Raw genomic sequence first — 16,300 nt, 5'->3', positions numbered from 1 at the left:
AGCATTGACAATTGCAGGACAACTGGAAGGCTCAATACTGGGCACTGTAAGATGGAGAGGAACATACATGGAAGAAAGGAACAGGAGGAGGAATCTTAAAGTAGGGTTAAGAAGAAGAGCATAGAATCAAAACCGCAAATTAGGATGTTGAAAAAATCTTATCTAGATAGGAACAAAGTCATTTTGCTTACTTGAATGTTTTCTCTATTCTTACCAAAATCTCTGTTGTAAAGATTGAGTACATAAGTTCAGGGAACATTCACAGCTACCCGATTTGGGGCCAGTGACACCCACCAAATGCAATGTTTTGACCTCTATTTTTCTCATATGGTGTCAGAGGGAAAGGCTCTTCAATACTGTCACTGTCTATCCCCACCACCTTTGACAGAATGAGCTACATGCCTCCTGCACAGTTTTGAACTTCCGTGTCAAGGCCCAGGATTCTAGCTCTCTGGGGTTTCACTTGGTAGGTGAAAACTCATGTGTTGAGCGAAGGCCTTTCTGGATCTATGATGACAACAGGTATCTGAGGACGTTGACTGACTTGAGCAGATGTAATCTGAGATCCAGATATGAGGACCTTGTGAGACCCATGAGGATTTCAGAGCCTGCCTGGCACTCTTCCCTCTTCAGAGAGGATGAGAACTGTGCAGTTTGGCAAAAGATTCTGAGATTTTTCGATAAAGGCCTCATAACAGTACCCATACTTGGTTTGATGCATTCTTCATTGCTTTCTGTTTTCAAAGAGATTGAAATGATTCCAAGTGATAGGGAGACAGCCTTTACTATAGGAGTAGGCACATATATCAGGTAGAGATGACTGTAGGTGCAAATGATATACTCAAAAAATATCTAAGAACTGATGAATTCGAACGTGGTGCTCATTCCTAGTCTCGGTCGATGTACCCTTGCACATATGTGGTAAAGTGTCAGGAGCGGATTTTATGGCTCATGCCAGTAGTCCCAAGAATATTGGAGGACAATGACTGCCCTCGCCCTTTACCCAAAGTTGTGTAAAGGCTGACGTATAACAAATAATTCCAGGATCATTCAATTTATATAGAGGGAAAATTGAAATGGTCTTTCCTGTTGGAGGCTGGGTAAATTCTAGATAATAATGGCTAGGTGATAAGCCAGGGCACCTGTTTGAGACATTCCCTAGTTTTATTGGTGTTCTTCAATTATGTCTTAGCTGCCAAAATCTTCCAGAGCATGTTGTGTTTACCTATCTCTCTCTCTCGCATGGAAACCATCTCAGTTGATCCATCATGGAAATGACAATTGGGCTTTGCTTTCTGTTATTTCTTGTTGTTGTTTCTGTTTTCCACCTGCGTACATTCTTCCTCTTATTGCAGCTCTCACACAGATGCACATCATCTCTTCTAACAAAATTTGCGTGTTACCCAAGATCTATGAAAACAACTATTCCTTTAAAAAACAAGGAAAGATATTTCTAAAGAACATGTTGCTAGCTGGTAGACCCACAGTCCTGATAATGGAGCAGACACGCTAACTCTCCAATGAAACAAGAACGAACCACACACTGAATCTTCTTAATATCCTCATGATGAACATAATTAATTCAGAACTGACACACACACACACACACAGATATATATATATCTTACGACTAACAGACTTTTTGGAAGCAGGAGGATAGGACTCTTGGTAACTCTTGCTGGATACACAATTTCTACAACCATGGTTGAAACTTGAATATCCAATCAAGGACATCATGTAATCTCAGATGTGTAGTACAACATACTCTATTAAAAAGAAACCCATGAGTATTTGCCCACAGGCTAGTCAGTTAGTGCGTACAAAACATCTTCTTTTCATCAGATTTAACCTGAAGCATGGTAGATGATTCCAACGCTCTTCCAAGTGGAAGACTTGAGTTCCATGAATCGAAACATGGTAACATACATGTAGACAAAAAGGCACCTTTGGATTCCCCTCTCTTCCAAGATGAGGTTGCATGGCATGGAAGAAATCTAAAGTCAATTATGGAATACTCTGTTGGATAAACAAGGAAAGAATTCCATGCACAGAGGATAAATTTCAATGACACCCTGAAATCTCAAAGATACCATAGGGCTTACTGACTTTCACCTCTGTGCTACTTGTTCGTTTTGACATTGAGAAACGAGGAGGAGTTAAGAATGACCATACTGCAATGCTATAGGCAGTGCCTCTTCTTTGCTTTGTTGAACTTCCTTGCTGCCCACTGAGAGGCGTCCACACTGTGTCTGCTGGCACTGGCAAAGATGCTCTCACAGACAGCTTTTGAGGAAGCCATCAGAAGAAGAGAAATTTTTGCCCCAGTGGCTAAAATCTGAGGGGATTGGAAGGGAGGAAATGAATTCAATAGTTGGTTCTGGGAAATACTGAACGGCTGGCAGACTTGAAGGTCGGGACACTTTAGAAAGTCAAGGTTGCCTAGACGCATTTCCTTTTCTGATAACCTTCATACTTATTATGTTGCAGGCTAAAACTTGGAGAGGTGCTTCCCTTCTGGCAGGACAGGTAAGCAGTGACGCTGCTTCCCATGGTGTCTTTTGTTTGTAGGCAGGCTGCAGTCTCGGCTGACTAAATATTTACTTACTGTGTACCTCTAGAGATGAGAATCATTTGACGTCCCTCTTATGGCTAAACAACCTAGGCTTCATCTTGCCTCTTGCTGGTGGAACACTTGTTATGGCCCTGGCATTGTAGGGGACTTAGCTAGGTAGTCCCAACCCAAGCAAGTGACAAGGCTACTACCTAATACCATTAGTATGTTGATGTGCATTTGGAAAACCATTAGTTTGGTGAAGTTATTGGTCTATGTGACTTTCTTTTGTAGCTACCCTTGAAGCTTCCAATTCTAAATAATATATCCAGAAGTACTAAGAAAAGCCTTCTCCCAGCTCCTTCCCTTATGGACATTCAATCTCAAAGAATTAAACACTTCTTTCTTCCCTGACAGGTGTGGAACCCAAAGTAAGATGATAGGGTGTTAGGAGTCTAGACCCCTAGAGCAGAGAACAATAACCCTCACAAATTTCATCTATCCTTGATCCTCTGGCGTGGATACTAAGAGAGCAACCCATGCGTTTTCACGTCCTTGTAAGTAGCATGGAAACTTGCAATCTTGCCCTCTAAAATTCAGGTGAATTGCCATAAAGTTTTCGCAGCCCCAACAGAGCTGACAGTGAACCATAATTATTCGTTTTATAAATGATTATGGATTATGTTGAGCCAGAAATCTAGTTGTCCATTGTCGGAAAAATCAAAACAAAACAAAACAAAACGAAGAATATTTTTGGTATTAAATGCAATGCCTTCCTTCATCTTGGAAACTGGGTGGATTTGAGTTCATTTGAAGAAACATGACATGAGAGGTGATAAGAAGAGAAGGTTCAGGAATCAGGAACACAGAACCCAACTCCTGTCCCTGTCAATGTCCTGTGGGATACCTGGAAATGTATATGGACCAAAATGTAGCTTGGCTTGTGTGTTCCAATTTGTTGTCCAAGGAAATATGGAACGAGCTGGTGGTCATGTGACATACATCACAAAATCCTCCAGAGCATTGACAATTGCAGGACAACTGGAAGGCTCAATACTGGGCACTGTAAGATGGAGAGGAACATACATGGAAGAAAGGAACAGGAGGAGGAATCTTAAAGTAGGGTTAAGAGGAAGAGCATAGAATCAAAACCGCAAATTAGGATGTTGAAAAAATATTATCTAGATAGGAACAAAGTCATTTTGCTTACTTGAATGTTTTCTCTATTCCTACCAAAATCTCTGTTGTAAAGATTAAGTACATAATTTCAGGGAACATTCACAGCTACCCGATTTGGGGCCAGTGACACCCACCAAATGCAATGTTTTGACCTCTATTTTTCTCATATGGTGTCAGAGGGAAAGGCTCTTCAATCCTGTCACTGTCTATCCCCACCACCTTTGACAGAATGAGCTACATGCCTCCTGCACAGTTTTGAACTTCCGTGTCAAGGCCCAGGAGTCTAGCTCTCTGGGGTTTCACTTGGTAGGTGAAAACTCATGTGTTGAGCGAAGGCCTTTCTGGATCTATGATGACAACAGGTATCTGAGGACGTTGACTGACTTGAGCAGATGTAATCTGAGATCCAGATATGAGGACCTTGTGAGACCCATGAGGATTTCAGAGCCTGCCTGGCACTCTTCCCTCTTCAGAGAGGATGAGAACTGTGCAGTTTGGCAAAAGATTCTGAGATTTTTCGAAAAAGGCCTCATAACAGTACCCATACTTGGTTTGATGCATTCTTCATTGCTTTCTGTTTTCAAAGAGATTGAAATGATTCCAAGTGATAGGGAGACAGCCTTTACTATAGGAGTAGGCACATATATCAGGTAGAGATGACTGTAGGTGCAAATGATATACTCAAAAAATATCTAAGAACTGATGAATTCGAACGTGGTGCTCATTCCTAGTGTCGGTCGATGTACCCTTGCACATATGTGGTAAAGTGTCAGGAGCGGATTTTATGGCTCATGCCAGTAGTCCCAAGAATATTGGAGGACAATGACTGCCCTCGCCCTTTACCCAAAGTTGTGTAAAGGCTGACGTATAACAAATAATTCCAGGATCATTCAATTTATATAGAGGGAAAATTGAAATGGTCTTTCCTGTTGGAGGCTGGGTAAATTCTAGATAATAATGGCTAGGTGATAAGCCAGGGCACCTGTTTGAGACATTCCCTAGTTTTATTGGTGTTCTTCAATTATGTCTTAGCTGCCAAAATCTTCCAGAGCATGTTGTGTTTACCTATCTCTCTCTCTCGCATGGAAACCATCTCAGTTGATCCATCATGGAAATGACAATTGGGCTTTGCTTTCTGTTATTTCTTGTTGTTGTTTCTGTTTTCCACCTGCGTACATTCTTCCTCTTATTGCAGCTCTCACACAGATGCACATCATCTCTTCTAACAAAATTTGCGTGTTACCCAAGATCTATGAAAACAACTATTCCTTTAAAAAACAAGGAAAGATATTTCTAAAGAACATGTTGCTAGCTGGTAGACCCACAGTCCTGATAATGGAGCAGACACGCTAACTCTCCAATGAAACAAGAACGAACCACACACTGAATCTTCTTAATATCCTCATGATGAACATAATTAATTCAGAACTGACACACACACACACACAGATATATATATATATCTTACGACTAACAGACTTTTTGGAAGCAGGAGGATAGGACTCTTGGTAACTCTTGCTGGATACTCAATTTCTACAACCATGGTTGAAACTTGAATATCCAATCAAGGACATCATGTAATCTCAGATGTGTAGTACAACATACTCTATTAAAAAGAAACCCATGAGTATTTGCCCACAGGCTAGTCAGTTAGTGCGTACAAAACATCTTCTTTTCATCAGATTTAACCTGAAGCATGGTAGATGATTCCAACGCTCTTCCAAGTGGAAGACTTGAGTTCCATGAATCGAGACATGGTAACATACATGTAGACAAAAAGGCACCTTTGGATTCCCCTCTCTTCCAAGATGAGGTTGCATGGCATGGAAGAAATCTAAAGTCAATTATGGAATACTCTGTTGGATAAACAAGGAAAGAATTCCATGCACAGAGGATAAATTTCAATGACACCCTGAAATCTCAAAGATACCATAGGGCTTACTGACTTTCACCTCTGTGCTACTTGTTCGTTTTGACATTGAGAAACGAGGAGGAGTTAAGAATGACCATACTGCAATGCTATAGGCAGTGCCTCTTCTTTGCTTTGTTGAACTTCCTTGCTGCCCACTGAGAGGCGTCCACACTGTGTCTGCTGGCACTGGCAAAGATGCTCTCACAGACAGCTTTTGAGGAAGCCATCAGAAGAAGAGAAATTTTTGCCCCAGTGGCTAAAATCTGAGGGGATTGGAAGGGAGGAAATGAATTCAATAGTTGGTTCTGGGAAATACTGAACGGCTGGCAGACTTGAAGGTCGGGACACTTTAGAAAGTCAAGGTTGCCTAGACGCATTTCCTTTTCTGATAACCTTCATACTTATTATGTTGCAGGCTAAAACTTGGAGAGGTGCTTCCCTTCTGGCAGGACAGGTAAGCAGTGACGCTGCTTCCCATGGTGTCTTTTGTTTGTAGGCAGGCTGCAGTCTCGGCTGACTAAATATTTACTTACTGTGTACCTCTAGAGATGAGAATCATTTGACGTCCCTCTTATGGCTAAACAACCTAGGCTTCATCTTGCCTCTTGCTGGTGGAACACTTGTTATTGCCCTGGCATTGTAGGGGACTTGACTAGGTAGTCCCAACCCAAGCAAGTGACAAGGATACTACCTAATACCATTAGTATGTTGATGTGCATTTGGAAAACCATTAGTTTGGTGAAGTTATTGGTCTATGTGACTTTCTTTTGTAGCTACCCTTGAAGCTTCCAATTCTAAATAATATATCCAGAAGTACTAAGAAAAGCCTTCTCCCAGCTCCTTCCCTTATGGACATTCAATCTCAAAGAATTAAACACTTCTTTCTTCCCTGACAGGTGTGGAACCCAAAGGAAGATGATAGGGTGTTAGGAGTCTAGACCCCTAGAGCACAGAACAATAACCCTCACAAATTTCATCTATCCTTGATCCTCTGGCGTGGATACTAAGAGAGCAACCCATGCGTTTTCACGTCCTTGTAAGTAGCATGGAAACTTGCAATCTTGCCCTCTAAAATTCAGGTGAATTGCCATAAAGTTTTCGCAGCCCCAACAGAGCTGACAGTGAACCATAATTATTCGTTTTATAAATGATTATGGATTATGTTGAGCCAGAAATCTAGTTGTCCATTGTCGGAAAAATCAAAACAAAACAAAACAAAACGAAGAATATTTTTGGTATTAAATGCAATGCCTTCCTTCATCTTGGAAACTGGGTGGATTTGAGTTCATTTGAAGAAACATGACATGAGAGGTGATAAGAAGAGAAGGTTCAGGAATCAGGAACACAGAACCCAAATCCTGTCCCTGTCAATGTCCTGTGGGATACCTGGAAATGTATATGGACCAAAATGTAGCTTGGCTTGTGTGTTCCAATTTGTTGTCCAAGGAAATATGGAACGAGCTGGTGGTCATGTGACATACATCACAAAATCCTCCAGAGCATTGACAATTGCAGGACAATTGGAAGGCTCAGTACTGGGCACTGTAAGATGGAGAGGAACATACATGGAAGAAAGGAACAGGAGGAGGAATCTTAAAGTAGGGTTAAGAGGAAGAGCATAGAATCAAAACCGCAAATTAGGATGTTGAAAAAATATTATCTAGATAGGAACAAAGTCATTTTGCTTACTTGAATGTTTTCTCTATTCCTACCAAAATCTCTGTTGTAAAGATTAAGTACATAATTTCAGGGAACATTCACAGCTACCCGATTTGGGGCCAGTGACACCCACCAAATGCAATGTTTTCACCTCTATTTTTCTCATATGGTGTCAGAGGGGAAAGGCTCTTCAAGCCTGTCACTGTGTTTCCCCACCACCTTTGACAGAATGAGCTACATGCCTCCTGCACAGTTTTGAACTTCCTTGTCAAGGCCCAGGAGTCTAGCTCTCTGGGGTTTCACTTGGTAGGTGAAAACTCATGTGTTGAGCGAAGGCCTTTCTGGATCTATGATGACAACAGGTATCTGAGGACGTTGACTGACTTGAGCAGATGTAATCTGAGGTCCAGATATGAGGTCCTTGTGAGACCCATGAGGATTTCAGAGCCTGCCTGGCACTCTTCCCTCTTCAGAGAGGATGAGAACTGGGCAGTTTGGCATCAGATTCTGAGATTTTTCGAAAAAGGCCTCATAACAGTACCCATACTTGGTTTGATGCATTCTTCATTGCTTTCTATTTTCAAAGAGATTGAAATGATTCCAAGTGATAGGGAGACAGCCTTTACTATAGGAGTAGGCACATATATCAGGTAGAGATGACTGTAGGTGCAAATGATATACTCAAAAAATATCTAAGAACTGATGAATTCGAACGTGGTGCTCATTCCTAGTGTCGGTCGATGTACCCTTGCACATATGTGGTAAAGTGTCAGGAGCGGATTTTATGGCTCATGCCAGTAGTCCCAAGAATATTGGAGGACAATGACTGCCCTCGCCCTTTACCCAAAGTTGTGTAAAGGCTGACGTATAACAAATAATTCCAGGATCATTCAATTTAGATAGAGGGAAAATTGAAATGGTCTTTCCTGTTGGAGGCTGGGTAAATTCTAGATAATAATGGCTAGGTGATAAGCCAGGGCACCTGTTTGAGACATTCCCTAGTTTTATTGGTGTTCTTCAATTATGTCTTAGCTGCCAAAATCTTCCAGAGCATGTTGTGTTTACCTATCTCTCTCTCTCGCATGGAAACCATCTCAGTTGATCCATCATGGAAATGACAATTGGGCTTTGCTTTCTGTTATTTCTTGTTGTTGTTTCTGTTTTCCACCTGCGTACATTCTTCCTCTTATTGCAGCTCTCACACAGATGCACATCATCTCTTCTAACAAAATTTGCGTGTTACCCAAGATCTATGAAAACAACTATTCCTTTAAAAAACAAGGAAAGATATTTCTAAAGAACATGTTGCTAGCTGGTAGACCCACAGTCCTGATAATGGAGCAGACACGCTAACTCTCCAATGAAACAAGAACGAACCACACACTGAATCTTCTTAATATCCTCATGATGAACATAATTAATTCAGAACTGACACACACACACACACACAGATATATATATATCTTACGACTAACAGACTTTTTGGAAGCAGGAGGATAGGACTCTTGGTAACTCTTGCTGGATACACAATTTCTACAACCATGGTTGAAACTTGAATATCCAATCAAGGACATCATGTAATCTCAGATGTGTAGTACAACATACTCTATTAAAAAGAAACCCATGAGTATTTGCCCACAGGCTAGTCAGTTAGTGCGTACAAAACATCTTCTTTTCATCAGATTTAACCTGAAGCATGGTAGATGATTCCAACGCTCTTCCAAGTGGAAGACTTGAGTTCCATGAATCGAGACATGGTAACATACATGTAGACAAAAAGGCACCTTTGGATTCCCCTCTCTTCCAAGATGAGGTTGCATGGCATGGAAGAAATCTAAAGTCAATTATGGAATACTCTGTTGGATAAACAAGGAAAGAATTCCATGCACAGAGGATAAATTTCAATGACACCCTGAAATCTCAAAGATACCATAGGGCTTACTGACTTTCACCTCTGTGCTACTTGTTCGTTTTGACTTTGAGAAACGAGGAGGAGTTAAGAATGACCATACTGCAATGCTATAGGCAGTGCCTCTTCTTTGCTTTGTTGAACTTCCTTGCTGCCCACTGAGAGGCGTCCACACTGTGTCTGCTGGCACTGGCAAAGATGCTCTCACAGACAGCTTTTGAGGAAGCCATCAGAAGAAGAGAAATTTTTGCCCCAGTGGCTAAAATCTGAGGGGATTGGAAGGGAGGAAATGAATTCAATAGTTGGTTCTGGGAAATACTGAACGGCTGGCAGACTTGAAGGTCGGGACACTTTAGAAAGTCAAGGTTGCCTAGACGCATTTCCTTTTCTGATAACCTTCATACTTATTATGTTGCAGGCTAAAACTTGGAGAGGTGCTTCCCTTCTGGCAGGACAGGTAAGCAGTGACGCTGCTTCCCATGGTGTCTTTTGTTTGTAGGCAGGCTGCAGTCTCGGCTGACTAAATATTTACTTACTGTGTACCTCTAGAGATGAGAATCATTTGACATCCCTCTTTTGGCTAAACAACCTAGGCTTCATCTTGCCTCTTGCTGGTGGAACACTTGTTATGGCCCTGGCATTGTAGGGGACTTAGCTAGGTAGTCCCAACCCAAGCAAGTGACAAGGATACTACCTAATACCATTAGTATGTTGATGTGCATTTGGAAAACCATTAGTTTGGTGAAGTTATTGGTCTATGTGACTTTCTTTTGTAGCTACCCTTGAAGCTTCCAATTCTAAATAATATAGCCAGAAGTACTAAGAAAAGCCTTCTCCCAGCTCCTTCCCTTATGGACATTCAAGCTCAAAGAATTAAACTCTTCTTTCTGCCCTGACAGGTGTGGAACCCAAAGGAAGATGATAGGGTGTTAGGAGTCTAGACCCCTAGAGCACAGAACAATAACCCTCACAAATTTCATCTATCCTTGATCCTCTGGCGTGGATACTAAGAGAGCAACCCATGCGTTTTCACGTCCTTGTAAGTAGCATGGAAACTTGCAATCTTGCCCACTAAAATTCAGGTGAATTGCCATAAAGTTTTCGCAGCCCCAAACAGAGCTGACAATGAACCATAATTATCCTTTTTATAAATGATTATGGATTATGTTGAGCCAGAAATCTAGTTGTCCATTGTCGGAAAAATCAAAACAAAACAAAACAAAACGAAGAATATTTTTGGTATTAAATGCAATGCCTTCCTTCATCTTTGAAACTGGGCGGATTTGAGTTCATTTGAAGAAACATGACATGAGAGGTGATAAGAAGAGAAGGTTCAGGAATCAGGAACACAGAACCCAACTCCTGTCCCTGTCAATGTCCTGTGGGATACCTGGAAATGTATATGGACCAAAATGTAGCTTGGCTTGTGTGTTCCAATTTGTTGTCCAAGGAAATATGGAACGAGCTGGTGGTCATGTGACATACATCACAAAATCCTCCAGAGCATTGACAATTGCAGGACAACTGGAAGGCTCAATACTGGGCACTGTAAGATGGAGAGGAACATACATGGAAGAAAGGAACAGGAGGAGGAATCTTAAAGTAGGGTTAAGAAGAAGAGCATAGAATCAAAACCGCAAATTAGGATGTTGAAAAAATCTTATCTAGATAGGAACAAAGTCATTTTGCTTACTTGAATGTTTTCTCTATTCTTACCAAAATCTCTGTTGTAAAGATTGAGTACATAAGTTCAGGGAACATTCACAGCTACCCGATTTGGGGCCAGTGACACCCACCAAATGCAATGTTTTGACCTCTATTTTTCTCATATGGTGTCAGAGGGAAAGGCTCTTCAATCCTGTCACTGTCTATCCCCACCACCTTTGACAGAATGAGCTACATGCCTCCTGCACATTTTTGAACTTCCGTGTCAAGGCCCAGGATTCTAGCTCTCTGGGGTTTCACTTGGTAGGTGAAAACTCATGTGTTGAGCGAAGGCCTTTCTGGATCTATGATGACAACAGGTATCTGAGGACGTTGACTGACTTGAGCAGATGTAATCTGAGATCCAGATATGAGGACCTTGTGAGACCCATGAGGATTTCAGAGCCTGCCTGGCACTCTTCCCTCTTCAGAGAGGATGAGAACTGTGCAGTTTGGCAAAAGATTCTGAGATTTTTCGAAAAAGGCCTCATAACAGTACCCATACTTGGTTTGATGCATTCTTCATTGCTTTCTGTTTTCAAAGAGATTGAAATGATTCCAAGTGATAGGGAGACAGCCTTTACTATAGGAGTAGGCACATATATCAGGTAGAGATGACTGTAGGTGCAAATGATATACTCAAAAAATATCTAAGAACTGATGAATTCGAACGTGGTGCTCATTCCTAGTCTCGGTCGATGTACCCTTGCACATATGTGGTAAAGTGTCAGGAGCGGATTTTATGGCTCATGCCAGTAGTCCCAAGAATATTGGAGGACAATGACTGCCCTCGCCCTTTACCCAAAGTTGTGTAAAGGCTGACGTATAACAAATAATTCCAGGATCATTCAATTTATATAGAGGGAAAATTGAAATGGTCTTTCCTGTTGGAGGCTGGGTAAATTCTAGATAATAATGGCTAGGTGATAAGCCAGGGCACCTGTTTGAGACATTCCCTAGTTTTATTGGTGTTCTTCAATTATGTCTTAGCTGCCAAAATCTTCCAGAGCATGTTGTGTTTACCTATCTCTCTCTCTCGCATGGAAACCATCTCAGTTGATCCATCATGGAAATGACAATTGGGCTTTGCTTTCTGTTATTTCTTGTTGTTGTTTCTGTTTTCCACCTGCGTACATTCTTCCTCTTATTGCAGCTCTCACACAGATGCACATCATCTCTTCTAACAAAATTTGCGTGTTACCCAAGATCTATGAAAACAACTATTCCTTTAAAAAACAAGGAAAGATATTTCTAAAGAACATGTTGCTAGCTGGTAGACCCACAGTCCTGATAATGGAGCAGACACGCTAACTCTCCAATGAAACAAGAACGAACCACACACTGAATCTTCTTAATATCCTCATGATGAACATAATTAATTCAGAACTGACACACACACACACACACAGATATATATATATCTTACGACTAACAGACTTTTTGGAAGCAGGAGGATAGGACTCTTGGTAACTCTTGCTGGATACACAATTTCTACAACCATGGTTGAAACTTGAATATCCAATCAAGGACATCATGTAATCTCAGATGTGTAGTACAACATACTCTATTAAAAAGAAACCCATGAGTATTTGCCCACAGGCTAGTCAGTTAGTGCGTACAAAACATCTTCTTTTCATCAGATTTAACCTGAAGCATGGTAGATGATTCCAACGCTCTTCCAAGTGGAAGACTTGAGTTCCATGAATCGAGACATGGTAACATACATGTAGACAAAAAGGCACCTTTGGATTCCCCTCTCTTCCAAGATGAGGTTGCATGGCATGGAAGAAATCTAAAGTCAATTATGGAATACTCTGTTGGATAAACAAGGAAAGAATTCCATGCACAGAGGATAAATTTCAATGACACCCTGAAATCTCAAAGATACCATAGGGCTTACTGACTTTCACCTCTGTGCTACTTGTTCGTTTTGACTTTGAGAAACGAGGAGGAGTTAAGAATGACCATACTGCAATGCTATAGGCAGTGCCTCTTCTTTGCTTTGTTGAACTTCCTTGCTGCCCACTGAGAGGCGTCCACACTGTGTCTGCTGGCACTGGCAAAGATGCTCTCACAGACAGCTTTTGAGGAAGCCATCAGAAGAAGAGAAATTTTTGCCCCAGTGGCTAAAATCTGAGGGGATTGGAAGGGAGGAAATGAATTCAATAGTTGGTTCTGGGAAATACTGAACGGCTGGCAGACTTGAAGATCGGGACACTTTAGAAAGTCAAGGTTGCCTAGACGCATTTCCTTTTCTGATAACCTTCATACTTATTATGTTGCAGGCTAAAACTTGGAGAGGTGCTTCCCTTCTGGCAGGACAGGTAAGCAGTGACGCTGCTTCCCATGGTGTCTTTTGTTTGTAGGCAGGCTGCAGTCTCGGCTGACTAAATATTTACTTACTGTGTACCTCTAGAGATGAGAATCATTTGACGTCCCTCTTATGGCTAAACAACCTAGGCTTCATCTTGCCTCTTGCTGGTGGAACACTTGTTATGGCCCTGGCATTGTAGGGGACTTAGCTAGGTAGTCCCAACCCAAGCAAGTGACAAGGATACTACCTAATACCATTAGTATGTTGATGTGCATTTGGAAAACCATTAGTTTGGTGAAGTTATTGGTCTATGTGACTTTCTTTTGTAGCTACCCTTGAAGCTTCCAATTCTAAATAATATATCCAGAAGTACTAAGAAAAGCCTTCTCCCAGCTCCTTCCCTTATGGACATTCAAGCTCAAAGAATTAAACACTTCTTTCTTCCCTGACAGGTGTGGAACCCAAAGTAAGATGATAGGGTGTTAGGAGTCTAGACCCCTAGAGCACAGAACAATAACCCTCACAAATTTCATCTATCCTTGATCCTCTGGCGTGGATACTAAGAGAGCAACCCATGCGTTTTCAGGTCCTTGTAAGTAGCATGGAAACTTGCAATCTTGCCCTCTAAAATTCAGGTGAATTGCCATAAAGTTTTCGCAGCCCCAACAGAGCTGACAGTGAACCATAATTATTCGTTTTATAAATGATTATGGATTATGTTGAGCCAGAAATCTAGTTGTCCATTGTCGGAAAAATCAAAACAAAACAAAACAAAACGAAGAATATTTTTGGTATTAAATGCAATGCCTTCCTTCATCTTGGAAACTGGGTGGATTTGAGTTCATTTGAAGAAACATGACATGAGAGGTGATAAGAAGAGAAGGTTCAGGAATCAGGAACACAGAACCCAACTCCTGTTCCTGTCAATGTCCTGTGGGATACCTGGAAATGTATATGGACCAAAATGTAGCTTGGCTTGTGGGTTCCAATTTGTTGTCCAAGGAAATATGGAACGAGCTGGTGGTCATGTGACATACATCACAAAATCCTCCAGAGCATTGACAATTGCAGGACAACTGGAAGGCTCAATACTGGGCACTGTAAGATGGAGAGGAACATACATGGAAGAAAGGAACAGGAGGAGGAATCTTAAAGTAGGGTTAAGAGGAAGAGCATAGAATCAAAACCGCAAATTAGGATGTTGAAAAAATATTATCTAGATAGGAACAAAGTCATTTTGCTTACTTGAATGTTTTCTCTATTCCTACCAAAATCTCTGTTGTAAAGATTAAGTACATAATTTCAGGGAACATTCACAGCAACCCGATTTGGGGCCAGTGACACCCACCAAATGCAATGTTTTGACCTCTATTTTTCTCATATGGTGTCAGAGGGAAAGGCTCTTCAATCCTGTCACTGTCTATCCCCACCACCTTTGACAGAATGAGCTACATGCCTCCTGCACAGTTTTGAACTTCCGTGTCAAGGCCCAGGAGTCTAGCTCTCTGGGGTTTCACTTGGTAGGTGAAAACTCATGTGTTGAGCGAAGGCCTTTCTGGATCTATGATGACAACAGGTATCTGAGGACGTTGACTGACTTGAGCAGATGTAATCTGAGATCCAGATATGAGGACCTTGTGAGACCCATGAGGATTTCAGAGCCTGCCTGGCACTCTTCCCTCTTCAGAGAGGATGAGAACTGTGCAGTTTGGCAAAAGATTCTGAGATTTTTCGAAAAAGGCCTCATAACAGTACCCATACTTGGTTTGATGCATTCTTCATTGCTTTCTGTTTTCAAAGAGATTGAAATGATTCCAAGTGATAGGGAGACAGCCTTTAATATAGGAGTAGGCACATATATCAGGTAGAGATGACTGTAGGTGCAAATGATATACTCAAAAAATATCTAAGAACTGATGAATTCGAACGTGGTGCTCATTCCTAGTGTCGGTCGATGTACCCTTGCACATATGTGGTAAAGTGTCAGGAGCGGATTTTATGGCTCATGCCAGTAGTCCCAAGAATATTGGAGGACAATGACTGCCCTCGCCCTTTACCCAAAGTTGTGTAAAGGCTGACGTATAACAAATAATTCCAGGATCATTCAATTTATATAGAGGGAAAATTGAAATGGTCTTTCCTGTTGGAGGCTGGGTAAATTCTAGATAATAATGGCTAGGTGATAAGCCAGGGCACCTGTTTGAGACATTCCCTAGTTTTATTGGTGTTCTTCAATTATGTCTTAGCTGCCAAAATCTTCCAGAGCATGTTGTGTTTACCTATCTCTCTCTCTCGCATGGAAACCATCTCAGTTGATCCATCATGGAAATGACAATTGGGCTTTGCTTTCTGTTATTTCTTGTTGTTGTTTCTGTTTTCCACCTGCGTACATTCTTCCTCTTAGTGCAGCTCTCACACAGATGCACATCATCTCTTCTAACAAAATTTGCGTGTTACCCAAGATCTATGAAAACAACTATTCCTTTAAAAAACAAGGAAAGATATTTCTAAAGAACATGTTGCTAGCTGGTAGACCCACAGTCCTGATAATGGAGCAGACACGCTAACTCTCCAATGAAACAAGAACGAACCACACACTGAATCTTCTTAATATCCTCATGATGAACATAATTAATTCAGAACTGACACACACACACACACACAGATATATATATATATCTTACGACTAACAGACTTTTTGGAAGCAGGAGGATAGGACTCTTGGTAACTCTTGCTGGATACACAATTTCTACAACCATGGTTGAAACTTGAATATCCAATCAAGGACATCATGTAATCTCAGATGTGTAGTACAACATACTCTATTAAAAAGAAACCCATGAGTATTTGCCCACAGGCTAGTCAGTTAGTGCGTACAAAACATCTTCTTTTCATCAGATTTAACCTGAAGCATGGTAGATGATTCCAACGCTCTTCCAAGTGGAAGACTTGAGTTCCATGAATCGAAACATGGTAACATACATGTAGACAAAAAGGCACCTTTGGATTCCCCTCTCTTCCAAGATGAGGTTGCATGGCATGGAAGAAATCTAAAGTCAATTATGGAATACT

At 41.3% G+C, this 16,300-nt stretch overlaps 5 non-coding genes across 5 annotated transcripts; all 5 read left to right on the top strand.

The window, feature by feature from the left end:
- Positions 1-503: 503 nt before the first annotated feature.
- On the top strand, positions 504-568 carry LOC132647681 (small nucleolar RNA SNORD109A). The gene has a single exon (XR_009586027.1). It is a non-coding gene; the product is annotated as a small nucleolar RNA SNORD109A (small nucleolar RNA).
- Positions 569-4,073: 3,505 nt separating this feature from the next.
- Positions 4,074-4,138, top strand: LOC132647680 (small nucleolar RNA SNORD109A). The gene has a single exon (XR_009586026.1). It is a non-coding gene; the product is annotated as a small nucleolar RNA SNORD109A (small nucleolar RNA).
- Positions 4,139-7,644: 3,506 nt separating this feature from the next.
- Positions 7,645-7,709, top strand: LOC132647607 (small nucleolar RNA SNORD109A). Its single transcript, XR_009585954.1, has one exon. It is a non-coding gene; the product is annotated as a small nucleolar RNA SNORD109A (small nucleolar RNA).
- A 3,506-nt stretch (positions 7,710-11,215) lies between these two features.
- On the top strand, positions 11,216-11,280 carry LOC132647679 (small nucleolar RNA SNORD109A). Its single transcript, XR_009586025.1, has one exon. It is a non-coding gene; the product is annotated as a small nucleolar RNA SNORD109A (small nucleolar RNA).
- A 3,505-nt stretch (positions 11,281-14,785) lies between these two features.
- Positions 14,786-14,850, top strand: LOC132647678 (small nucleolar RNA SNORD109A). Its single transcript, XR_009586024.1, has one exon. It is a non-coding gene; the product is annotated as a small nucleolar RNA SNORD109A (small nucleolar RNA).
- The last annotated feature ends 1,450 nt before the right edge of the window (positions 14,851-16,300 follow it).

Source organism: Meriones unguiculatus, chromosome 14, assembly GCF_030254825.1.
Source record: "Meriones unguiculatus strain TT.TT164.6M chromosome 14, Bangor_MerUng_6.1, whole genome shotgun sequence".
NCBI lineage: Eukaryota > Metazoa > Chordata > Mammalia > Rodentia > Muridae > Meriones > Meriones unguiculatus.
This window is presented reverse-complemented; position numbering and strand designations above follow the sequence as displayed.